Source organism: Globicephala melas, chromosome 18 (assembly GCF_963455315.2).
Source record: "Globicephala melas chromosome 18, mGloMel1.2, whole genome shotgun sequence".
In the NCBI taxonomy this organism is placed as follows: domain Eukaryota; kingdom Metazoa; phylum Chordata; class Mammalia; order Artiodactyla; family Delphinidae; genus Globicephala; species Globicephala melas.
Genome location: NC_083331.1, coordinates 28486729 through 28513659, shown reverse-complemented (window position 1 = coordinate 28513659; position 26931 = coordinate 28486729).

The following is a 26931-nucleotide window of genomic DNA, read 5'->3' as shown; positions in this document are numbered from 1 at the left end:
GCTAATGTATGGGGTTGTGTTCCTGTCTTGCTAGTTGTTTTGCATAGGTTGTCCATCTCTGTAGCTTGCTGGTCATTGAGTGAAACTGGGTGTTGTTGTTGAGATGGAGATCTCTGGGAGATTTTCGTTGTTTGATATTACGTGGAGCTGGGAGGTCTCTTGTGGACCAGTGACCTGAAATTGGCTCTCCCAAATCAAAGGCACATCACTGACTCCTGGCTGCAGCACCAAGAGCCTTTCATCCACACAGCTCAGAATAAAAGTGAGAAAAATTAGAAAGAAAGAAGGTAAAATAAAATAAAATAATGTAAAATAAAATAAAGTTATTAAAATAAAGAATATAATTATTAAGAAAAACAGTTTTTAAAGTAAAAAAAAAAAAAAAAGAGAGAAAACGGACAGATAGAACCTTAGTACAAATGGTGAAAGCATAGCTATACAGACAAAATCTCACACAGAAGCATACACGTACACACTCACAAAAAGAGGAAAAGGGGAAACAATCATAAATCTTGCTCTCAAAGTCCACCTCCTCAATTTGGGATGATTTGTTGTCTATTCAGGTATTCCACAGTCGCAGGGTAAGTCAAGTTGATTGTGGAGATTTAATCCACTCCTCCTGAGGCTGCTGGGAGAGACTTCCCTTTCTCTTCTTTGTTCTCACAGCTCCCATGGGCTCAGCTTTGGATTTGGCCCCGACTCTGCCTGTAGGTCGCCGGAGGGTGTCTGTTCTTCGCTCAGACAGGACGGGGTTAAATGAGCAGCGGATTCGGGGTCTCTGGCTCACTCAGGCCGGGGGGGGGGAGGGAGGGGCATGATGCAGGGTGAGCCTGCGGTGACAGAGGCCGGTGGGACATTGCACCAGCCTGAGGCGTGCCGTGCGTTCTCCTGGGGAAGTTGTCCCTGGATCCCGGAACCCTGGCAGTGGCGGGCTGCACAAGCTCCTTGGAAGGGAGGTGTGGAGAGTGACCTGTGCTAGCACAGAGGCTTCTTGGTGGCGGCAGTAGCAGGCTTAGCGTCTCATGCCTGTTTCTGGGCTCCGTGCTTTTAGCCGCGCCTTGCGCCTGTCTCTGGAGCTCCTTTAAGCAGCGCTCTTAATCCCCTCTCCTCGTGCACCAGGAAACAAGGAGGGAAGAAAAAGTCTCTTGCCTCTTCGGCAGGTCCAGACATTTCCCCGGACCCCTCCCGGCTAGCCGTGGTGCACTAACCCCCTGCAGGGTGTGTTCACACCAACCCCAGTCCTCTCCCTGCACTCCAACTGAAGCCCAAACCTCAGCTCCCAGCCCCGCGCACCCCGGCGGGTGAGCAGACAAGCCTGTCGGGCTGGTGAGTGCCGATCGGCACTGATCCTCTGTTCGGGAATCTCTCTGCTTTGCTCTCGGCACCCCTGTTGCTGCAGTCTCCTCTGTGACTCCAAAGCTTCCCCTGCTCCACCACCCACAGTCCACCCCTGTGAAGGGGCTTCCCTGTGTGTGGAAACCTTTCTTCCTTCACAGCTCCCTCCTACTGGTGCAGGTCCCGTCCCTATTCTTTTGTCTCTGTTTATTTATTTATTTTTTTGCCCTACCCAGGTACATGGGGACTTTCTTGCCCTTCGGGAGGTCTGAGGTGTTCTGCCAGTGTTCAGTAGGTGTTCTGTAGCAGTTGTTCCACGTGTAGATGTATTTCTGTTGTATCTGTGGGGAGGAAGGTGATCTCCACGTCTTACTCTTCAGCCATCTTCCACCTCTCTCCAGTGCATTGATATTTAAGAAAACAATATGTAACAAAGTATTCATCTTTCATTATATTTCATAATAATTTCACTACCTGATATTTCATTATATAATTACGTGTTTATTGTATGTCTTATACTCAAGAAAACAGGGTAAAAAACTTAGAGAATATAATCATAAGAGGAAGTCCCTTTTTGTGTGCTTCTTCATCCACGAAACAATTGAGCATGCCTTGAGACCTCACCTGGTCTTGTCTCAGTAATTCAAGGTCTAAGACTGTAGCCCAAGGTAACTTAATTTCCCATTATTAGATACTGCCCAACTTCCAGCATGAGGTGAAAAATAAAAGTTGCATCCCAGTGGAAGTGATGAGAACAAAATCAGAAATATTTGTTCAGATCTTTGTCCTTAATTAAGAGGGTTAATTTGAAATCAGTAATGAAGGTACATGGCTAAAACAGGAGGAGGATGGTGAGAGTGTCAGAATCTTAACAAATTTGGGCTAGAATTAATTTTCCCTCTCTATAGTAGTCAGGATGCTAAGATATAGAGATCAATCAATAGATATTTCTCCCAACACCTTATTATCTGTCCAGAACTATATTAAGCTTAATAAAATATTACTAAGTGAAGTAAGTCAGAAAAAGAAAGAAAAATACCATATGGTATCATTTTAGGTGGAATCTAAAATATGATACAAATGAAGTTATTTACAAAGCAGAAACAGATTCAAAGATATAGAAAACAAATTTATGGTTTCCAAAGGGGAAAAGGGTTGGAGGAGGGATAAATTAGGAGTTTCGGATTAGCAGATATAAACTACTGTGTATAAAATATATAAATGACAAGGTCCTACTGTATAGCAAGGGAAGAGTATTCAATATCCTGTAATAAACCATAATGGAAATAATATGAAAAAAATATATAGCTGAATCACTTTGCTGTACACCAGAAACAAACACAACATTCTAAATCAATTATATGTCAGTAATTTTTTTAAAATAAAATATTAACTATATATATATATATTTTTTCAAAACTTCACAATTATTTCTCCAACCTCTGCTGGGAGACTTAAGCATGTTTTAGATACACTGAGGGCTTTTTTTTTTTTTTAATGGAAGCGATGTTAGAAATAACTTTATTACATTCCTTGGGAGACAAGTAATAATCCTTGGTTGCAGCCAGTCATAATACTTTTATCTGATTTGAGGCAGGTTCAAAGGACAAGACCAATTCTGCTCTCTAACAACATTAGAAGAGTAAGCAAGTAATCAAGCAAGACATGCTGTATTGCTTGCAATATGTGTAACTTATGTTCTTGGGAAAATGCACATATGCCTTGCTGTCACTTACTTATTGACCACAGTATTTCAATTTTACCTTTTTTCTCAAAAATAAAAGCAATTGAAATAAGAGGTTATATTGGGAAATTTTAGCATAGAATGTCCAAGAAGAGAATGGTAGGAACCAAAAGAGGCAATAGAAAAAGAAAACACAGAGAGTTGTGAAAAGGTGAACATTTAATCTGAAGGCAGAATAACAATATCTTCTATGTGCCTAGAAAATGCATGAGAAAAATAAGTTCCTTTAAAAGTGGAATGCCAGATCTTTAATTGACTCCTTGCTGTTTGCTATTTTAATTTGATTGTTAACTTTATTAATTCTAGATCTTTATCTACTTCATTAAATCCTCTGTCAAATTAACTTTAGCCTCCATAGGTGAACTAAACTCATTTTCAAAGTAAAAGCTGTGAAGTAAAAATTCCCTGACTTTTCTTCCTCTTCACACGCTAATTTACAAATAAAATAATTTTCTGATGTCCTCTACTTCCAGTCACAAAAGTGATGGCTTGGAAAAATTCAGAATTGGTCAGTGAACTAGATATCATTCCCTACTGACACCTTCTGGACAAATAACTACAGAATATATGAAATATTTCTTATATCCTTCAATACCTTTGTCATTGCTGACTCTATAGTTACTCAGACTACAAACATAATAAAAAAACTCTAGATAGTCTAAAATATTTGCATTACATTGGTTGGATTTTATTTCTGTCATTTTTTATCTGCTTTTATATTGTTTTCTGTTTATAGTTGATTTGTTTTATCCTATTCTTTAAAATTTATATGTTTTTATTAATTAAAGGCAAATCCAAAAATATAGAAATGTTATTTTGAAAGTTTCTTAAAATTATATTATTAATAATAATTGCAATTAATAGCTTGGTATATACTTCCAGACCCTTTCTAGGTGTATTAAAACATGAAATATATAATCGTTGCAATGTGTTTTAGTATTTTATATATACATGGCAATTTTTCTATGTAATTAAAGTAGATGTAACTCATTTTTTCTGTCAGTCTTTTAAATATATTCAATATTTAAAATAATTTTTAAAGCATTATTACAAATACAAAGCCTATGGTTCTCTTTTTTGATCTATCCAGTAGAGATAGCCACAATCCTAAATGTATGTCATTAATATGTCTTCATTGTTTTTATTCCCCTGCTTTTGACTTTTGCCATAGGAATACATTTCCTTGATTAAAAAAGATTTAAAAATAATAAAGCAAGTGGGAAATTGGAAGATAAGTAAATGACATTATAATGCAATTTATGAAATAAAATAATGTTAATTCAAGGTAGACTCTGATAAGTTAAGAATACATATGCTGTCTAGAGTAACCACTATTAACACAAAGAGGTATAATGATAAAGCTAATAGAAGAGATAGCATAGAGTCCAAAAAACTTTTTGATCATCTCATTAGAAGTCATGAAAGAACAGGGAACAAGTGAAGAACAAATAACAAAATAAAAAACTTAAACCTAATTTCATTAGTAATTACATTAAATGTGTCATTAAATAGACTAAACACTAATTACAGGGAAGTGATCATTAGCCTGGATTTTTTTAAGGGTCCATTGTATCCTATTAATAATAGATATATAGTGAATGTAAAGACAGTCTGGTTGAAAGTAAGAAGATAACAAAACATATACCATCGCCAAATTAGGCAGAAAAAAATCAGGTGTACTTTTATTAATGTCTGATCAAGTAGACTTCAAGACAAAGAGTATTACCAGAGATATAAAATGACAATAAAAATTGGTAAAATTATCAAATCTTTGAAAATATATTGCAGTCATAAATATGTATGCACCTATTAACAAAACTTAAGGTTACATGATAAAGTTCATAGAAGTAACAAGACAAAAAGACAAATCCAAAAATATAGTAAAAGTTTACCAACACTTTCTCAAAAAAGAAATAGAACAATTTGAAAAAATACAGAAGAGATATAACAAATCTAAACAACATAATCTGAATTGACCTAATTTCTATTTATAGAATAAAACATTCAAAAAAGAAGTAAACACATTTTTTTCAAGTGCCCATAGGACTTTTGCTAAGATAAGTCATAGGCTGGGACAAATGCTTAATAATTTATTTAAAGGATCAAATATATATATATATATATATATATATATATATATATATACACATATATATATATATATTTTAGCCATAACATAATTAAATTACAGATCATCTGGAAACTAAAACATACTTAAAGAAAACTAGTGTCAAGTAATTAATCACAAGGGAAAAGAGAAAACATTTTGAACTGAATACTAATGAAACAAACATATCAAAGTGTGTGATTTGCTGCTAACAGTCTGTAGTGTGAAATTTATACTTTTAAATACATATATTAGAAGCAAAGAGAGGTTAAAGATGATCAAATTGCCCATCTTAAGAAATCCAAAGAAAATAAATCAGAAGAAGCAGTAATGGTAATCTAGGAAACCAGTGAAATACGAAGCAGAAAATAATATAGAATACCAATGAAACAGTATTTGGTTCTTTGGAAAGATAACTGAAATTGACAAATGTTAGGCAAGTACAATCAAGAAGAAATGAGAGAACACAATCAACCAGTGTAAAGAATGAGAGAGGGTATCATTACAGATCTTACAGTCATTGAAAACATAGTAAATACTTATTATGAGTAACATTATGACCATAAATTCCCCAAATTAGATGAAATCCACAGATTCCTTGAAAAATACATCTTACCAAATGTACAAGATAAGAAATCAATATTATTAATAACTCTATATACATGAAAAGATAGCCTCTAACTGAAAACACTTTATTTTTATAATTAATGTTTAATGTTTTATCTTTCACTTTTTCCAGTTGTATGATTTATAACTGACATAAAGCATCTGCATACGTTTAATGTGTATAGTACAGCTATTTGACTTACATATATTGTGAAATGATTACCACAATCCATTAATATCCACTATTTCATATAAATACCAAAAAACAGAAAAAAAGGAAAAAAGTTTTTTTTTTCCTTATGATGAGAACTCAGGATTTACTCTCAACAACTTTTCTATATACCATACAGCAGTGTTAACAATAGCCATCATGTTGTACATTACATTCATAGCACTTCATCTTATAACTGTAGGTTTGTACCTTTTGACCACCTTCTGAAAATTTTAAACAAAGAAATCTCCACACCATTATTTAATTGGTGAATTCTAAGAAACATTTAAGGACAGTTACACAGGTCTTTAAGAAAACAGAGGAGCAAACACATCCAAACATGTGACTCCCTGTGTTTAACCGTCTATCTTGACAGTCAGGTTTGCCCTGTCCTCCTCTCTCTTACAGATACTGGAAATGTACAGTTTTCAGTCTGTTCAGCTTTCAACTTGTTAGAACAGATGGAGTAATGATTCCCAAGCTCCTTAAATGCAGAACCAGAAACCTGAAGTCCTTACTTTCCTTTTTATAACATTTTGTTGCATCTGTACTTATTCTCTTATCATATAGATATTTAACCCGAGACATGGAGAATGATTCTGTGTTAGCCTGGTACCGTTTAAGGAAAGGGTGTTTCAAACTGAAAAGAGAGTACAACTTTTAGAGGTAAAAAAGTGAATGACATGTTCAAGGACATGAAGGTGTTTCAATATGTCTGGGGTACAGAGAGAGGTGCAGTAGTAGGTATGAGAAGATGGAACTGGTAATGTTATCAAGTGGCAAGGTGAATGATTATAGATTGTGGGTAAAAAAAAGGAAAAGTGAATTGTATCCCAAGAACACTAATGATCCACTGAGGGCCCTTAGCTATATAGGGTTGGAAGCTAAGAGGTGCTGGTTAGAAAAACCACTCTGGCTGCAATACAGAGAAGAGACTGAAAAGAAGTAAGACTAGAAATGGCAGAATCATAGTGGAGGCTATTATAATAGGGGTGGAGAGAGGCAAGTAGATTATATTAATGGATTGGAATTCACAGGAAATAGGACTTGTTTTAAACTAAACATACATTTATTGAGAACTTAAAATTGGCAGATTTTGTGCCAAGTGTCCAGAAGAAATGTAATGAGATGTGATCTCATCTGATAGAGCCCCTAATCCAGTGGGAAGCACACACAAATACACAATGACGAAAAAGCTCTAAGAGCAGTTTTACATTGCACCTCACAGGAAGACAGTAAAATCCTCACCTGTGGTTTCTTTAATTGTACGTGTTGGGAAGGAAGATTCAAGTGCGCCAATCAAGCCACTGATTGCATCATAAGAATGATGGTTTCTCATTAACAGAGACAGGAATCTGATTACAAGAATCAAAGTTGGTAGGAATTTTCTCTTGAAAAAAATCAGAGAGTATTTTCCAGGGGGTTAAAACAGAAATAAAGTGCAGTCCCTATTCTTTGCCATAAATTCCTGAAAATTTGCTACCACTTTAAGATGAACTGATGATATGATGTTCCCAAATGGAAAATAGCTATGTGTAGATGACGTTTGAAAAATCATTAATTGCCTTCTTGGACTACCAGCGTTCTTCTTTAACAGCATCTACAAGTGGTTCTATGCTATTCTGAAATCAAAGTCATACATTTTTGGCAGGTGTCCATCAACAAATTATAAGGTTATGTTTAATAACACCATATAGAAAATGACATTATTTCCTTATCTAGATCAATATTTTTCAAATTCTTTTATTTTAAAGAGTACCATTATTGTCGAACACTACAATGGTCACAGATTCATGTTTTATGAACCCTTTAGTGGAAATTATTAATGTCTGATTTTGTTTTATTATACTTGTTTTATTATACTTCCAGGATAAATTCATTTCTCCATGCCCTGTGACATAGAAATCAAAGATATTAGCATTCCACCTGTCTTAATTTTAAAGTAAAACTGCAAACATATTTGAGAAATTTTAATCTTCATAGCATTTATATTTTTCTAAGTAAATATATGTCTTTTAGGATCTTTAATTTTTACAAGAGAATTATCAGCTTTATATCAGCTAATGGTTAAAGTACCTGATTATAGGGCAACATAGACTAGTTGTATTCTAGGTACTTGTTAGGTATATAGTCTCTCAATTACTATCTCCTAATGCCTTTCAAAAGCACTACTGAGAGAACTAGTGTTTATAGAAGATTACCTAAAACATTAAATCCAGCCATTTTTCTTGATACTCTAAAATCTATTGCTAGATTCATCTAATTTATATAAAGCAAATGGTTTAGTCTTATTCCTCTGGACTTTTGATTTAATTACTTTGACTGAATGGTACTTTGAAGCAATGTCATACACCTATATGTTAAAACACTGTAAACATTGTCTTATAAAAGTTGCCGCTGTGTTACTTACAAGGATGCATATAAAGATGTATTTTATACATGACACAGATCTTGATTTATCAGTACTCATATAAGAATGTTTTCCACTGGTTTTTGCATTATAAATAAATGAAGTCTAGAGCAAATAATATTTTTTTACACATTTGACTCTAAAATTTTAAAACGCTATGTTTCTGAATTGAAGCACCTACTACAAATCTTGAATATATTTTTGCACGTCACTTTTGGAAGATATAAGAACATTTAATATTTTATATGCTAATTTGGTGCACACACCCATCTTACTTTTTGAATACATGTTCTTTTCTTGATCTCATTTTCTTAACAATTTTAAAATTATGTAAGTTTGATTTATTCTGTTAATTTAAATCTTATATGATATTTACAAGACAGCAGACATATGAAAATAAGTTATATTTTGATATTTGCAATGAAAGATGATTGGTTCATAATTTAAACTATTCTATAGTCATATCCTATCATGTTTTGATATTACTTCTATTGCTACATGCTTATAGAATACATTCTTATTCATTCATTTGGCTATTATTTCAATAAATATTGCTTGAGTAACAAACCATATATTATGTTAAATGATGGAATGCAAAGTTGGAAAATACACACTTCTTAGATCTTGAAAATCATATACTAGTTAAAACAATACATATGTATATAATACAAGGTAAATGTGGATAATGCAGTGATAAAAATCTGGAAAATATTATTAGTGGAATAGTAATATCAAATAAATATTTAGTTATGTTCTATATCTATTTGAGGGGATAGATATATATCACGTATTGTTCAGTTGGTTTTTTCCCTCTAAAATTAAAGTGTACATAAACCACTTTAATTCATTTGAAATATATTTTATTTTATTAGATAATTTTTTTAATATATAAATTATTTCTATAATAACCATATCTTACATCTATATATTGGTAATCTTAATAATAGCGTTGGTACAAATATTTTGACACTTAATTTTTTTATAGAACTCTTCAATTTATAAAATTATTGCAAAGATAATACAGAGAATTGCTGTAATCCCATATCCAGTTTCCCTTATTTTTAACATCTTACCTTGGCAGGCTGCAGTGGTCACAACTAGTAAAAAAAATTGATAATTCTTACCAAGAAAAGCTGATGCATTATATAGATCCTTAGTTTTTCCCTAATGTATTTGTCTGTTCCAAGATCCCACTGAGGTTAACACATTACATTTATTAATGTCTTCTTAGGATACATTTGGCTGTGAGTTTCTCTGACATTTCTTGTTTCTGCTGACCTTGACTTTTAAGAAGTACAGACCAGGTAGTTATTTTGTAGACTAGCCCTCAATTGGAATTTGTGTGATTTTTTTTTCCCACATGACTAGACTTGAGCAAAAGATTTTTGAGAGGATATCATATCATATCAAGGGAAAATATTTCCAAAAGAACTCAATATAAACTTTAATCACCCAGCATAGGTAGTGTTTGTCAGCCTTCACTACTATAAATTTACTCTTGTTTATTCATTTTCCATCCTGTACTAGAAGAAAGCCACTATGCACAGCCCACACCTAAGGAGTGGGAAATTATGCTTCAGTGGTGGAGTATCCACATAAAATATTTGGAATTCTTTTGTAAGAGAGATTTGTCTTTTCTCCTTCACTTATTTATTTGTTCAACAATTTGTTTATGTCAGTATGGACTCCTGGGTATTTATATGATGTTTTGGATTATAATTCAGTGCTATTTTATTTTATTGCTCAAATTCATAGTTGGCATTGGGACTATTCTGATTGGCTTCTATATCACTTTAATATAACTCCATTAATATAGGGAGTTTCGTTGTGTTGTTTTTTTTTTTGAGTGAGTGCATTCTTGTACTAAAAATATGCTTCATGTTCATTTTGTATATTTCCTCATACAGTCCTAGAACCATCCATTCCTTTTAATGAGAAATGGTATTAAAAACCCATGTCTGGATGATAGAAATTCTCAAGGCTAGTAGAACGTTGTTGGTTCAAGGTCCTTCAACTGACAAAGCATGGAAATAAATGTCTATAGTCTAACCTGTGTTTAACCTGTGTATATAGACATACACATTAATATTTCTGTAGGTATCCATGTCATTATTACACTAAATATGGATTTATGCAGATTCTCCTACTCTAATTCTGTACAACATGGATTATTCTAGCCTCTTCCTATTACCTACATTAACATTCCATCCCAGTAGTGAAAAACTTTGTTCCCAACATGTTCCATTTGTTTACTTAATCATTCAGCCCCATTATACTTGTGCAGTAGTTTCAGAACTATTAACTTCTACCCCATGGTGGGGAGTGGGGACTTTTTCAATGAGACTCAGTGCTTTCGTACAATTCCTTTTGACTTTGACTTTACAGACTCCACTCATTTTAACATTTATATAATTTAATGCTTTATTTGGCCATCCCTTTCAGTGAAGTTGTTTCATACATTTTAATATATTTAGATTATTTTGTCACATTCTACATTCCATTCTGAGATCCTGATGGCCTCTTAAATGATGTTTTTATTAGTTTCATGCTTTAAATTTACTGTACATGCTGTAAAGTCCTCTGAGTTTTGACAAATGTTTAATGCCTTGTATTTACCATTATAGTACTATATAGAATGTTTTCACTACCCTTAACAAAACCCTTGTGCTCCATCTATTCAATCCACCTTGGTAACCACTGATCTGTTTACCATCTCTATAGCTTATCATTTTCCAAAATTTTGCATTATTTTAATCATATAGTAGGTAGCTCTTTCAGACTGGCTTCTTTTGCTTAGAGTTATACACAAGATTCATACACACATTTTGTTACTTGAAAACTAATTTATTTTTATTGCTGAATAATATTCCATTGCTTGCATTCACCAAGTTTATTTACCTACTGAAATATATCCTTACTGTTTTTGGTTTGATCAATTCTGAATAAAACTTCTCTAAATATTTATGTGCAGGTTTTGTGTGGATATAAGTTTTAAAACCTAACTAGGAGTACAATTACTGAATCACATGGGAAGAGTATATTTAGTTTTGGAAAAAACTAGGATAAGTTGCCTTACAAAGTGGTTGTACCATTTTACATTTCCATCTACAAACTAAGAATTCCTATTGCTCTTAATCCACTACCAGTTAGTGTAGTTAAGATTCTGGATTTTGACTATGTAGAGTGTAGTAGTACCTCATTGTTTTAATTTCCAGTTCACTGATGAAAAATTTTATTGAGTATCTCTTCATTTGCTTATTTCTCACCAGCACATCTTTATGGTGAGTTACCAGTTTGGATTTTTTTTCCCATTTTCAAAGTGAGTTGTTTGTTTTCTCATGGCTGAGTTTTAAGTGTTCTTTGTGTATTTTGGATTAAAGCCCTCTATCAGGTGTGCATTTTTGCAAATTATTTTCCCAGCCTAAAGTTTGTCTTTTAATTAATTAATAGTGTCTTTCACAAAACAGAAGTTATTTTAATTTTAATAAGGTCAAATTATAATTATTTTTCTTTCATGAATAATTTTATTATTCTCATTTTTTTTAAATGTATCAACAAACTGAAGGTCATATAGATTTTCTTCTATGTTTTCTTCTTGAAGTTTTATAGTTTTTCATTTTCATTTAGGTCTAAATCTATTATGAGTTTTTTTTTTTTTTTTTAAGGAATAATGTCTATATCTAGATTCCATTTTTGGTATACAGGTGTCCAATTTTCCCAGTATGATTTCTTGAAAAGATTAGCCATTCTCCATTGGATTATTTGTTCCTTTGTCAAAAATAAGTTTATTATATTTATCTTGCTTATCTCTAGCTTCCACATTCTATTTATTTGATCATTGTGTCTTTCTCATCAATACCAAGCTGTCTTGATTAATATAGTCCTAGAGTAAGTCTTGAAATAGATAGTATCAGTCCTCCAATATTGTGCTTCTTCAGTTTTGTTTTGGCTCTTCCAGTGTGATGTTAAATAGGGGTGCTGAGAGACAACACACTTGCCTTTTTCTTGATCTTATGGGAAAGTCCCTATTTTCTCACCATTAAGTATGAAGTTAGCTATAAGTGTTTTTATAGATGGTCTTTAGCAAGTTGAAGATGTTCCCCCATATGCCTAGTAAACTGAGAGTTTTTATTAGAAATGGTGTTGTATTTTGTCAAATTATTTTTTTCTGAATCAATTTATAATATCATATGATTTTTCTTCTTTGCTTTGTTGATGTGGTAGATGATCTTGATTGTTTTTTATTTATTTTAATTAATTAATTTTTAAAAATTTTATACAGTTTTAAAGATTATATTCCATTTACAGTTATTACAAAATATTGGCTGTATTCCCCATGTTGCACAGTATATCTTTGAGCCTATCTTACAGACAGTAATTTGTACCTCTCATTCTTCCACTCCTATTATTACCCCTCTCCCCAAACAAACCACCAGTTTATTATTTATATCTGTGAGTCTGCTTATTTTTTGTTATATTCACTAGTTTGTTGTATTGTTTAGATTTTAAAAAAGTTGAACCAGTCTTACATACCTGGAATAAACCCTACCTTTTCAGGGTACATACTTCTTTTTATACATCATGAGATTTTGTTTGCTAATATTTGATTGAGGGATTTTACATTTATATCCATGAGAGTTATTGGTTTATAATTTTCATATAATTTTGTAATGACCTTTTAAAATTTTAATTAATTAATTTATTTTTGGCTGCATTGGGTCTTCGTTAGTGGGCACGGGCTTATTCTAGTTGCGGCGAGTGGGGGCTACTCATTGTTGCAGTGAATGGGTTTCTCATTGCACTGGCTTCTTTTGTGGCGGAGCACAGTCTCTAGGCACTCAGGCTTCAGTAGTTGTGGCTTGTGGGCTCTAGAGCACAGGCTCAGTAGTTGTGGTATATGGGCTTTGTTGCTTTGTGGCATGTGGGATCTTCTCGGACCAGGGATTGAACCCATGTCCCCTGAATGAGCAGGTGGATTCTTAACCAATGGACCACCAGGGAAGTCCCTGTAATGGCATTTTTTTTTAATTGCTAACTGAAAAAACTGTCAATAATTCTTTGGAAGCCTACTTGTAGAAAGTTTAGTAGTTATTATATAGAATCAGGGGGAAGGAACTTTGCAGTGAAAATAAGTTCCTTTCTAGGCTTGGCTTTGCTTCCACTAACTGATTTGGGGTATTTACCTAATATCTGTGACATGTTTTAATGGCTATAATAAAATAAACCTTGATAGTTTCTTATTAGTAGTAAACATGTTTCTATATATAAAACACCTAGCATAATGTCTGATGCAAAGTAAATACCATGATTATCTCTGTTCTCTTAACTTTTATTGACACAAGAGGTACTGGGGACATGGTAGCTACTATAGTGTAATGAGTATATTTAAATCTTTTTATGATGTTAGACTGACACTTATTAGTAGTAGAAGATTCTGATTTCAGTTGAAATTGCACTCAATTATGGAGCACAAAGAGTATTAATACTATATGAAATGTTAGAATGCTTATACTTTACACATCTGCTTAAATATATATATGTATATAAAATTTTCTGACATAAGTTTCTAAGTGGTTATGAAACTAAAACCCTTGATGATTAATAGAATTATTAAGGCATTTGATGTCCATATATTGCTACCAAAACTTTTCAATTATTTGAAAAGTCAGAAAAGTTTTATGGAAGATGTATAATAATCCATTATTTCACCAAGGGTAATCTCTATAAGATTATCACCTTTTATAAAGCAATGTATTTGGTAATGTATGGGGAGTTTAAAATAAATCAATGTGTGCCTAGATTGTATTTAAATCCATTTTAGTTATAAGAAATCTAGATATGTCATTTTTAAGAAAAAAAATAACTTTCTGTGAGTTAGAGAAATGCTATAATTTATAGTAAAGCATAATTAGTTTTCTAAATTTAATAGTTCTCCTGAGGAGTATAGAAGTATTACTACTCAGAAACATCATGTGAAATTTGGCTGCATAATCATTTGTTATGTGTAAACTGCTTTTCGTGTTATCTTAAAAATCCCTTAATGCTAAATAGAAAACAGACTAAAAGATATTTTCTGGGATAAATGATTATTGGCAAAATTGTGATGACAGAAGAATTATGCACTGAATTTGACTTAATGTCTATAGGGAACTACAGAGGTATTCTTCTTCTTTTTTTATTTTAATTTTAATTTTTTTTTTTAACTTTGGCTGTGCCACACAGCTTGCAGAATCTTAGTTCTCAACCAGGGATTGAATCTGGGCTGCCAGTGAAAGCGCCGAGTCCACCGGACAGGACCGCCAGGGAATTCCCCAGAAGTATTCTTCTTATAAAGTAACTAAGAACTCAGTGTTGACAACAGGACTGTTAATTGACAAGGATACCAAGAGACTGAGAAAAAAAATGGAAGCTTATTTAATTACGACTTAGTATTTAAAGAACATGTAATGCTAAAATTTAAAAAAAAATACAATTTTGACAAAGTAGATTATCATTAAATTATTTTAATTATAATTTTAATACATTTCATCAGAAAGATGGAATAAAATTATTAACTTTTGAATTATTACTAATTACCACTATAATAGTAATACAAGTGAGCATGTGGTACATATATAGAGGACATGGGGTGGTGGGGAAGGGTAAGCTGGGACGAAGTGAGAGAGTAACCTTGATTGACATATATTCACTACCAAATGTAAAATAAATAGCTAGCTGGAAGCAGCTGCATAGCACAGGGAGATCAGCTCCATGCTTTGTGATGACCTAGAATGGTGGGAGAGGGAGGGTGGGAGGGAGGCGCAAGAGGGAGGGGATATGGGGATATATGAATACATATAGCTGATTCACTTTGTTATACAGCAGAAACTAACACAACATTGCAAAGCAGTTATACTACAATAAAGATGTTAAAAAAGAAAGAAAGAAAGAAAAACCTTACTTACTGAAGCATTTTCTCAACTCTCTGCACAGTCCCATACCTAGATTTTCTTATATATAGCTACTATTTTCTTCCAGGGTGGCTAGTGAGTTCTGTCTCAGTACCCATCCAGGCCTTGGTTTCTCAGCTGAGTCTCACAAAAAGGATATCAATTAGTTAAAACGTCATGGTCATTTTTCAGTGTGGCCATCTGTCCACTTAGAATTTGAATCTGATGAAAAATTTATCTCACAAAGGCTGGCACACAGCTGCCAGATGGCAACAACTTGTGATCACCATGACCCAGCTTAAATTTAAACTATATGACTAATAATAAAAAATTGGCTTACCAAAAGAATGAAGTGTGAGGATTATAGACTTCTGACCCAAGATCAGTAGCTGAGTTATAGTCTGAGTTATATAGTTAGACATGAGCTGATGAACTATGATTACCTCTTTGTGTTTCCATACCCTAATTTTAATAACTGTAAGCACTTCATCTTCAGCAATTGCACATTCTTGAGTTTTTAATGTGTATAATATTTACCTCATAATTTAACTCTTGCATATTTTAAGATAGTTTCCTTTTATATTGAAGCACAGACTACAGAGCACAAAGATTGTAAATACTACAGAAAAAATAAAACACTTTATATTCTATGTATATGTATAAAACATATAATACATAATAAGCTTAGGGAAAAGTATGATAGACATTATTATTCCTATTATGCAGTAGAGAAAATGGGGTTTTGGAGAAGTTAATGAACTTTTCATACAACATTCATTTACTAATATAAGTGCCAGACCAGGGACATTAAATAGCTATCACTCCAATCTCGATATAGTTTTCAATAACTACCCTATCTCTTAATAGAAAATAAAAATGGTAATATTAAGCTGGTTTCTTACACTTCATTGGAAATTAATTATTTCCTAAACCAACATTGATGATGATGATGATGATTTGTGTTTACTCAGTTATTATGAAGTTGAAGGCTTTATTCATCATAATTTATTTAATGCTTAAAACATTCCCTTGATACAAAAACTCTTGTTATTATCACCTACAATTTTCCATGGATCATAAACAGAAAATTAAATAAAATGCTACCTTCTGGCATAAAACAACATATACATCTTTGTGTTGAGGTCTTTGTTTTATTTAACCTGGTTATAGGTTTCATTGGTTCTTTGTTGATGTCAGCTCTATAGTAAACTTGTTTCCTCAGCTGCCTGTTTTTTTAGAGCTACTCATCAAGGAAAGTAATCACTTGAGTCAGCCCATGACCCAATTCAAAGTATAAAAATAAGGGGATAACAAGCTTAACACTTTCTAGTTCATTTGTTTCTTCCATTCAGCAGTGAACACCAAGTATAACAGAAGAAAGATGTGCATTTATAAGCACATAGTTCATTTACTGTGATAGGTCTCTCCTCTCTGACTGATATAAATGCATCTCCTATATTAATATTTTTCTAGAAATTGCAGGTTGATTTTAACCCCTTTAGTTAATGATAGCTAAACCCAAACCTCTCCTTATCTTATTATTTGGTAAAACAAAAGAAACTGCTCTTATGATATTAACCAAAATAATGATACTCCAGCATCACTATTATCAATTCAAAGACAGTGCAGCTTGTGCAAATGAAAATGCTGGCATTGTAGTTGTCTCTCAGTTAGTGTTCCACTAGGGTAAGTACAACTCTCATCCTGGTTTGTCTTACTGTTGCAGTCACAAAAATATAAAAATCCAGTAGCCACCACCACATTCTCAAATTAGATGTTCCTCCAAATGTGTTTCATGAATCACACTTAAACTACTCTATTTTTATAATATAATATTATAAAACTGTGTTTTTCTAAGACAGTATGTTTATCTTCTAATCAACACAGCCTGATATCTTATTTATTTCTACATGTCCTATCATTAACAGAGTTTATTGCCAATAGAATGGAATCAGTTTAGATCAAAAGCATCTTATTGAGTGTTTATTATGCTCCAGGTGTAGAGGGAAACAACTGTAAATATATTTTACAAACTCAGAAAATGTGATGTCTATTAAGAAGTAAATATTGACAGGCAATTTGATCAATACCCTACTAATACTGAGGCAAGCATGAGTATGCCATAATACAAAGAAACAGCATTCAGGCAAGATTTTCAAGGAAGAGCGAAGCTTTAAATTAGTCATGAAGGATAAGGAAGAGGGCAAAAATATTTGAGGGGATTCTATTCTAAGCAGAAAGGAAGGCATAGAGGTGTAGCACAGAATGTTGTATGCCAGGATCTGCAGTATTGTTGTGTAGGGATATGTATTTGAGATCCTAGTAGAAGGAGGTCTTAAGAAAGTTTAGTGGATGTCTTGAATTGTATATTATAACTTTAGGGGTTCTATAAACAATAGGAAACCACTGAGGTTTCTTTAGCAGAGGACTTATAAAGTCAAAATTATACTTTAAACTTTCTGACTGCAAGTGCAGAGTATGTGTTCAAGGAGGGAAAAACTGAAGTTAGAAAAAAAGTTTGAGTTTCTAAGTTAACTCTTGAACAAGGTAAATGGTTTAAAGCTTATAAAAGAAGGGATATATTTTATAAATGTTTAAATTATGAAATGCCAAGATATGGACAAGTTTATTTGAAATATGAATAGATTTGTTCTTGCTATTGGTAAAAAATATCTTATTTTGTAGAGTTTGAAATTAATGGCTTTTAATCCTATATCCCTTCAGAACTCTTTTATTCTCTTGTGTAGCCCAAACTTAACTATTCTAGACCTTACCTCCCTCTATTCTTAAGCCTGCTGTCCTTAAATTTTAAGGTCTTTTTTAAGATCTCTTATCTCAAAATGATTGTGGAATAGAATATTTTCCTCTCCCTCTCCCTTGAAATAACCCAAACAATGAGAAATAGAAAAAAAATGGCAAACTTCAACTTTTTAAACCTGGCAAAGATATGTAATCCTGAAGAACGATTTATGGGGTTGGGCTTCCTAAATGTGTTGGTAAGCAGAAATGCAGGGCAGCCACAGTAGGATCTGTTCTTCGTGGCCAATATCAGATAAACAAGGAAGATCAAGGTAAATTCTGAAAAGAAAATGAACAGTAACAACAAAATATATACATTCAAACATACATATTTACACATACAAACACACACACATATTTGGAGTGAGGGAGGGAGGGAGAGAGGGGAGAGAGAGAGAGAGAGAGAGAGAGAGAGAGAGAAAGGAAATGAATGAGAGGGAAGTTTTTTAAAAGGCACAAGAAGAGATAACTTGACTGCAGTAGAACACTGATGAGGTTGAACATCTTTTCCTATGCTTAATTGCCAGCTGTATCTTTACTTTTGTAAAGTATTTGTTAAAATTCTTTGTCCATTTTTAAAGAAAAAAATAGATTGTTTTGCTTTCTTATTTTTGAGTTTAGGGAGACCTTTATAGATTCTGAATGCAAGTCCTTTATCAGGTTGATAATTTGCAGATATTTCCTGTCCATGACCAATCTTTTCATTCTCTTAACAGTGTGTTTCAAAGAACAGAAGCTTTTTTTTTTAATTTCTGATTTTTTTTAAGGTAGGTCCTTGTTGGTTATCTATTTTAAATATAGCAGTGTGTACATTGTCAATCTCAAACTCCTGATCTATCCCTCCCCCACACCATTTCACGCTGGTAACCATAAGTTCATTCTCTAAGTCTGTGAGTCTGTTTCTGTTTTGTAAATAAGTTCATTTGTATCAATTTTTTTTAAGATTCCACATATATGTGATATCATATGATATTTGTCTTTCTCTGTCTGATTTACTTCACTTAGTATGATAATCCCCAGGTCCATCCATGTTGTTGCAAATGGCATTATTTCATTCTTTCTAATGGCTGAGTAATATTCCATTGTATATATGTACCACATCTTCTTTATCCATTCATCTTCCAATGGACATTTAAGTTGCTTCCATGTCTTGACTATTGTGAACAGTGCCACAATGAACAATGGGGTGCATTATCCTTTCAAAACATGTTGTATGTAGATATATGCCCAGCAGTGAGATTGCTGGATCATATGGTAGCTCTATCTGTAGTTTTTTTTAAGGAACTTCCGTACTGTTCCCCATAGTGGTTGTACCAATTTACATTCCCACCAACAGTGTAGGAACGGTTCACTTTTCTCCACACCCTCTCAAGCATTTATTGTTTGTAGATATTTTGATCATGTCCAGAAGCTGTACATTTGATGAAGTCCAGTTTATCAATATGTTGCCTTTATGAGCTATGCTTTGGTATTTTATAAAAGAGTTTTTAAATATAATTTAGGGTTACACAGATTTTATCCTCTGTGTTCCCTAGAAGACATATAGTTTTGAGTGTTACATTTCAGTCTGTGATCCATTTTGAGTTAACATTTTTGTTCAGTACAAGTCTTGTGTGGGGAAGGCAGGTTTCCCTGAATAAGCCTGCCAGACAACTACTTATGGTCAGATTTGAAAAATAATATGGAGGATATTGCTGTGGAGCCAGACTCTTCATTAGTGATAAAATCAACTTTCGTATGTCTGAAATTTTCCTTATTTTATCTTTATTTTTGAAAGTTATTTCACTGGATATAAAATTTTCTGTTCACTAATTTTTTTCAGCACTAAGTCATTGCTCCCCTATTTTTGCATGTGCACAATTTTCCATAAGGAAGATGTTATGACTTTTATCTTTATTTCTCTTTATGTATTTTTTTCCCCTCTGGTTACTTTTAAGATTTTCTCTTCATCACAGTTTTATAAACAATGTGATTATGATGTGCTTGGGGTTAGTTTTACTCATATTTCCTATGCTTGGGTCTTATTGACCTCCTTGAATCTCAGGGCTTATTGTTTTTTATGAATCTGGAAAATGTTCAGCCATTACTTCTGCAAACATTTTGTGTATATGTGTATACATATTAATATATTTTTAATATTTATTCTTGTTGTTCTCCCCTCTCTCTCCTTGGGAATAGCAATTCAATAAATTCAATATAAATAGGATCACTTGAAGTGCTACAGGTCATTAAAAATCTATTCATTTTTAAATCCCTCTTTTGTTCTCTTTGTGTTTCATTTTGCATACTTCCTATTACAATTGTTTTCACTGACTAATCTTTTCTTCTGTAATGTCTAATCTACTAATTTTCTCGTTCAGTAAATATTTCATCTCTTATACTATAGTTTCAGTTTCAAGAATTCAGTATGGTTAATTTTTATAAGCCCCATGTCTACTTGTTGAATGTATGGAACACAGTTATAATAATTTTTTAAATTCTTGCTGCTAATTTTAATATGTGTGTCAGTTCTGGCTGGTTTGAATTGATTATTTTTTTCTTTTCCTTATGGGTCATATTTTTCTGCTTTTTATATGCTAATAACTTGTTTACTGAATACCAGATATTATGGATTTCACCTTGTTGGACACTGACTATTTTTGTAGTTTTGCAAATATCCTTGATATTTTGGGGCATAGTTAATTTACATGGAAATAGTGTGATTTCTTTAGAACCCTTTAAGCTTTGACTGCCAGAACCTGAGTAGTGTTTAGCCAAGAACAGAGTTTCTTGACCTCAACACTATTGACATTTTGAGAGAGAGGAAACTTTGTTGTTGTGGTGGGGTGGTGGTTGTTCTGTGCAACGATGGAGATTAAGGAAACTTAGCCTTTGCCCTCTTCAGTTGTGACAACTATAATCATCTCCAGAAACTGCCAAATGTCCTTAGAAGGAAAGATAGTCCTACTCCCACCGCAGTACACTTCAAAATAATCTAACCAATGTCAAATGCCCATGAATTATGAGATTTTCTAGGCTGGATGGTAGGAATAGGTACTCTTCTCAGCTCTGTGTTAGCCCAAGGTACTGTTCCTTCTAATCTTTTTTAGTTTGGTTTTTTCCCTGTCTTTGGGTAGTTTTTCACATAAATTTGCTCATTAGTACTCTATTGAATACTTGAGCTGTACCTGCTTTATAATTCCAGGGTTCTTTCTCTGTGCAACTTTCTCTTCTCTTGCACTCTGTCTTATGAACTCAATAATGCTTGAGCTCCTCAGATTCTCAGTTCCGTCTATTCAATGTAAGGAATTCACTGAGCTCCACCTGACTTTCCCTTCCTTGAAACAAAGCCTGAAAATGTTCTTTCTGCAATAAGCCAAGGCAATGGTAGGGCTCTCAACATTTGTTTTCTGTCCCTCAGGTATCACTATCTTTCATTGTCTGATGCCCAGTATTCCATATATGTCTTTCATTATTGTCTCAGGTAAGAGAGTGAATCTGGTCCATTGTATGGAAATGGAAGTTGACTTAATCTTGTTTTGAAAATAGAAAAACAAAATAATATTCTCAGAAAATAGTATTTCCCAACATTTATGCACTGTGTACTACATTAGGATGTGGAATGGAAATGCTACAACTACTAACTATGTTCATTCTCTCAAATGAAGTGCGAGAAGTATTCAACACATACTGACATTTAATATGCAATTCTACAGCACAATCTCTGGGTACATATGTCTGACTTCCATGTTTCACTTCTTTTGTAAAGGAATAGCAAAATCTACAAGGAATAGAGCTGACTTCACTCTTTGTTTTTGTTTTCCAGTGCATCATGGCAATATGGAGTGTGTTTTAGGATATAACCTATATAACTGGTATGGTTGCATTGATAAAAATGAGAAATTAAAATAAGTTACTTACAATATCGGTAATATACTAGGTAATGTCCCTGAAGAGCTTTTCTGTGGAAGTTCACTGGATATCTCACATTGAACTTAAACTTGAGTTATTTTCTTTTATAGAAAGACATTTCCAAATTTGCTGACATTTTTAGTGATAATAACTCACTGTAAGTAGAGACTGCCTAGCAGATGTTTTTTAAATGATGAACAATATGTACCTTAAAGCTAAAGGAGAGAGTAAAAAATGTTGAGCTGCTTTCAAAGAAGTTCATTGTTGTATGGAGAAAGGATGTTGAAAGTGAGTGTTTTTAAATATCCCCCTGTTTTCAGAAATGCAGTTTTTTCATTTGTATACATGAATCTTTGTGAATATGCTTTTTAGAAGTGATCACCATTAAAACCAACTATAAAATAAATTGAAACTTAAAATTGGACTTTGATTTGCTCTATCAAAAAGAGCTAAATTCAGATTTTCACAAAATAATGTATCATATTACCATACTGAATTAAAATTACAATAATTAATAGTGAGTAAATTAAATGTGAAATAATAATAATTATAAATTATTTCCCTCATTTCAGCTTTACCTTTTTATGAGTTCTATTTAGAATACATACAATATTAATACAGGACTATGAATGATTTATAAATATATGCATGCATAAAATCACCTCCAGGTACCAACTCACTGTTTTCTCTACCTTTAAGCATGTGAGATAAAAATAATATAGATCATTGCTCTACCAGAGTTACTTCTTTTTGTTTTCCTAAAAGGAGCAAAGTTCTTCTTTGAGAACTGTCTTTGGTTTTTACAGTTACCACAAATATAATTCCAACTTTTCAATCAACTCCAAAATTCAAAAGCACAATTCTATTTAAAAAGAAAAAAAATTAATTTCCATTTAAAAAAGAATTGACATTTATTTTATATGTCTGATCTTTCTGCATAACTATTTTCTGTGTTCACTTAAGTTTATGTAGTTCTGATAGAGATATTTTATCTGGAGAGATCTATATCTGGTAGCAAGACTGCATAATATCCAATACCTATATAACCTGAAAAATAAATTGATTTTAAATTATTCCTTAACACTCACTGCTTTTAACAGTACTAAATTATACATTGAAGCATCCTTAGTTTTCAGTTTATTTTCAGTATATTCTTTCATACTCACTGTTTTCTTTTTCCATGTAAAACAACTGGCTTACATTTTGAGGAGAGTTTTCTAATATTAAGAAATAAAACTAAAACAACTCCTTTTAAACTTATTGAATATTTCAAAGGAACATGAGTATATACTTGAATCACTTAAATACATGCAGTTTTTCTATTTCTTTATTTTGCTTTATGGATTATTTTTATTATCATAAAGTTAGCACAGTCCTTTAATGGCTTTTCTCAGGGCCCTCATATGTGTAAGAGAAACCTATTATGTTCTCAATAAGAAAACATATTGAAATGAACTCACCTACACTTTATATGCTTTATAAATTAGAAGCATAAAAACAAAAACAACTGTTTCAAGACAGGCTCTAAGACATATCATTATGGGACCTGCAAATGTTACTACAAACAATGACCTACTACGAAGAAATGCATACCTATCTAGAAAGAAGTCATGCTTTTCCTAATCAAATTTAAATAGAATCTTACTGGGATTTAGCTCATTAGTATATGAAATCAGATATGCAAGGGTCAAAACATGTGCTTGAAATACAAATATGTTTAGTAAATGCTATAAAAATAATCTTTTGTTTTTTTTAATGTCTACAGACCATGTTTACACATCCTTACATAAAATTTTAAAGGCAGATATAATCCTGTTTAATTGTCCTCATTTTCCTATTTAAGAAACAAGATTTCCTAGGTAAACAAGATCACATAGCTTGCATTAGACAAACAAATTCAAGTCTCATATCCAAGTTAGCTGTCTTTAACCACTTCATCATACAGTTTCAAAACCAAAAAGAATGTATAGCAAATCTGAGACATAGCTACTATCACACAAATCACAGAAAAGATAACTTTGAGTACCACTAAAAGTGCTTGTCATCCAAGCAAAGAAACTGGGAATAATTTCTCAGGATTCTGTTCTTAAATAATTTTCTTTTAACTTCAACATGGTGAAGTTAGCCATTCAATCATTTTCTTTTGCTCTTACATTCCATTAATATTAAGTCACATAGGGTGAAGTAAATTAAGAAATAACAAAGGAATGAAGGCAAAAGAACAGTTTGGACTGATATATTTTGAAGCATGTTTGTTAGCTGATGAAGACTTGGAGGTACAATACCTCTAAGTAAACTATCTTATAGTTTGTATAAGAAGAGAGAGGATGGGAGGAAGCCAAAATAAAGATATTTCTCCTATCAAATATCACAGCTGGGACTAAGAATAAAGCAAGAGGACAAACCATGTAGATGAAAAGAATCATTCATTAGATTGATTTAAAGTGTAGTATACTAAGCTACTGTCTCTGTCCTTTGTGCCACTGTACATGATACCATATATGCTTATTGTATGACATCTGCATCAGGTTGCATTTAAATAAATGTATAACTGCATAATTTGTATAACTTCATTCTAGAATTTGAGATGCCTTAATATTTTTTTGAAGTTTCAAGGAAAATCTTTAGGGTGTCTTGATGCTATAGCTATCTAATCTTTTCCAGAAGTTCAGACAAAAATATGAAATGATACATCCTTTAATATTTGAGCAAATTAGCCTATCTTTGCCTTCCTTTTCCCTTTCTAGTTTCTCAAGAAGTTTTTGATAAGTAATCCTCATTTTTCTATCTCTATATATTGTTGTGTCACAAGGCCCATCATTTTCTGGGTAAAGCTCACTTCCCAGGCCCGCTCACCCAAGATTCACATCCTATCTAGATGAAGATGGGCACTTAACATGGGCAAAATCTAATTCTCAATCCCCCTCCCAAACCTGATCTGTAAGTAATGTTCCACAATTCAATGTGTTACCTTCACTCACTTATTTGCTCAGGCCCCTAAACTTGGAGTCATTTTTAACTCTTCATTTTTTCTCATTCTTACTTTCCATTCAACAATACATCCTGTCTGCTCCACCTATAACATACATCATTCCACCTTTCAGTTCTTACCTTTTCTACTAATACCATTCTTGTTTGAGCCACCATCATCTATAATCTGGACCTCTAAAATAACCTAAGAGCTTGATTACCTGTTTTCATTCTTTTTCTTCTATATTATTCAGTAGACAAAAACCATGGTCATTGTTTAAATATTTGTAACTAATCATCTCACATCTCTACTTAAAAGTTCTCAAAGCCTTTCTATTACAGTTAGAATAATAATACACATTTCTTACAGGCAAATCTCTAAAAGGCTCTTGTGACCCTCTTGACATCATCTCACACTGTTCTTTCTCATTCCGTTCAAAGCACATTTAGCTTCTTATCAAAAACAGCATGCCTGCCCTAGACTCTATGCCTTACACTTGATTCCTCCATATGGAATGCTTGCCTAAAAAAATCCATGTTTGCCTCTCCCTCAGTTCTTTATCTGCTCAATTTTTACCAAATAAGAAAGGCCTTATCTGAACACCCAATATAATATACAAGGTTGAACCATATGAGATAGCCAATAGTCATTGGTTTTTGATTTAAAGTCTGTTCAACCCATGGTAATCTTTGCTCTCCATCTCTCTCTGTTTCCCCCCACCCCAACATGTTTTTATTGACATAGCAGCACCTAATAATTACCTGACCTTACAGTGAATTTTCACTTGTTTATATGTTTACCATCTGTCTTTCTCCACTAGATATGAATATAAGCTGCACAAGAACAGGACTTTGTTTTATTTCTTTCAGCAGTGTTTACCATAGGAAGCAATCAATGAATATTCATTCACTATATCAATTAATTCTCATTTTATAGATTGAAAGTAATAAGCAATTTAACTCTCTCCTTTTGTGGGGCAAAAATTGGAATATCTGTGATAAAAATCACTAATTTATACAACTGCAGACTTTAAGCTTTATTATAATTTTCATATGTTTCATATTTGATTTTTTATTTCAGTGTTTATTGTTACATATATTGGTGTTTAAATATGGAGTTAATATTTATTCTATGAAATAGAAGCATAGCAAATCTAGCTATGAAAAAATATGTGTTTCCAGATTTTCTTAGTAAATCACACTGTCCTGGGATCTGGATGGAAAAGATAAAATCATATACTCTTCATCCAGGAAAAGTAGCTTCTTAGCATTTTAAAAGCTCCATTTTAGTATTAATATTAAATTCACAATCCAGGAAAAAAGGAGTGTGCCAAGGGTCATTTACCTAATATTTCAAAACCTTCTGAGTAAATCATAACACACATTCTCTCTTTTTTTCTTTAATTTCTTAGTTTGTTGCTCTATTTCCAACTTGTTTCCCATATTTATTTCTCCCTCTTTATTTCCATGGCTCCAGTATTGGGATTTAACATTAAAATTTAAAGTAAATATATAATAGTGAATGAAGTTTTATATTATCAATAGTAAGTTAAACATTTGATGATTTACTGTTTTAACCTTACATGTACAACTTCCTATCACACTCCTCAATTAATTTTTTTAATTAAATTATTGCAGAGAGTTTATTTTCTGTTATTAATTTTCACGTTCAAAAAACAAAAGAGATTACCAAGTAATTCTAAAGGAATAAAATGCTTTAACTTGCTTAATCTGAGACTGCACATATCACTTTAAAATGTAATGCTTTACATTTATATTCCCAATTAAAGGTCAAGTGTCAGTTTTCTCCTTCTCACTATTAATTTCTCTCTAGTAAAATTGGTGTTTTCCAAGCTTGTCTAGTAAGTGTCACTGTTCCCTTTACTTTTGTAGTTGCCCCAAACTCTTGTCCTTTAAATCCTCTCTATT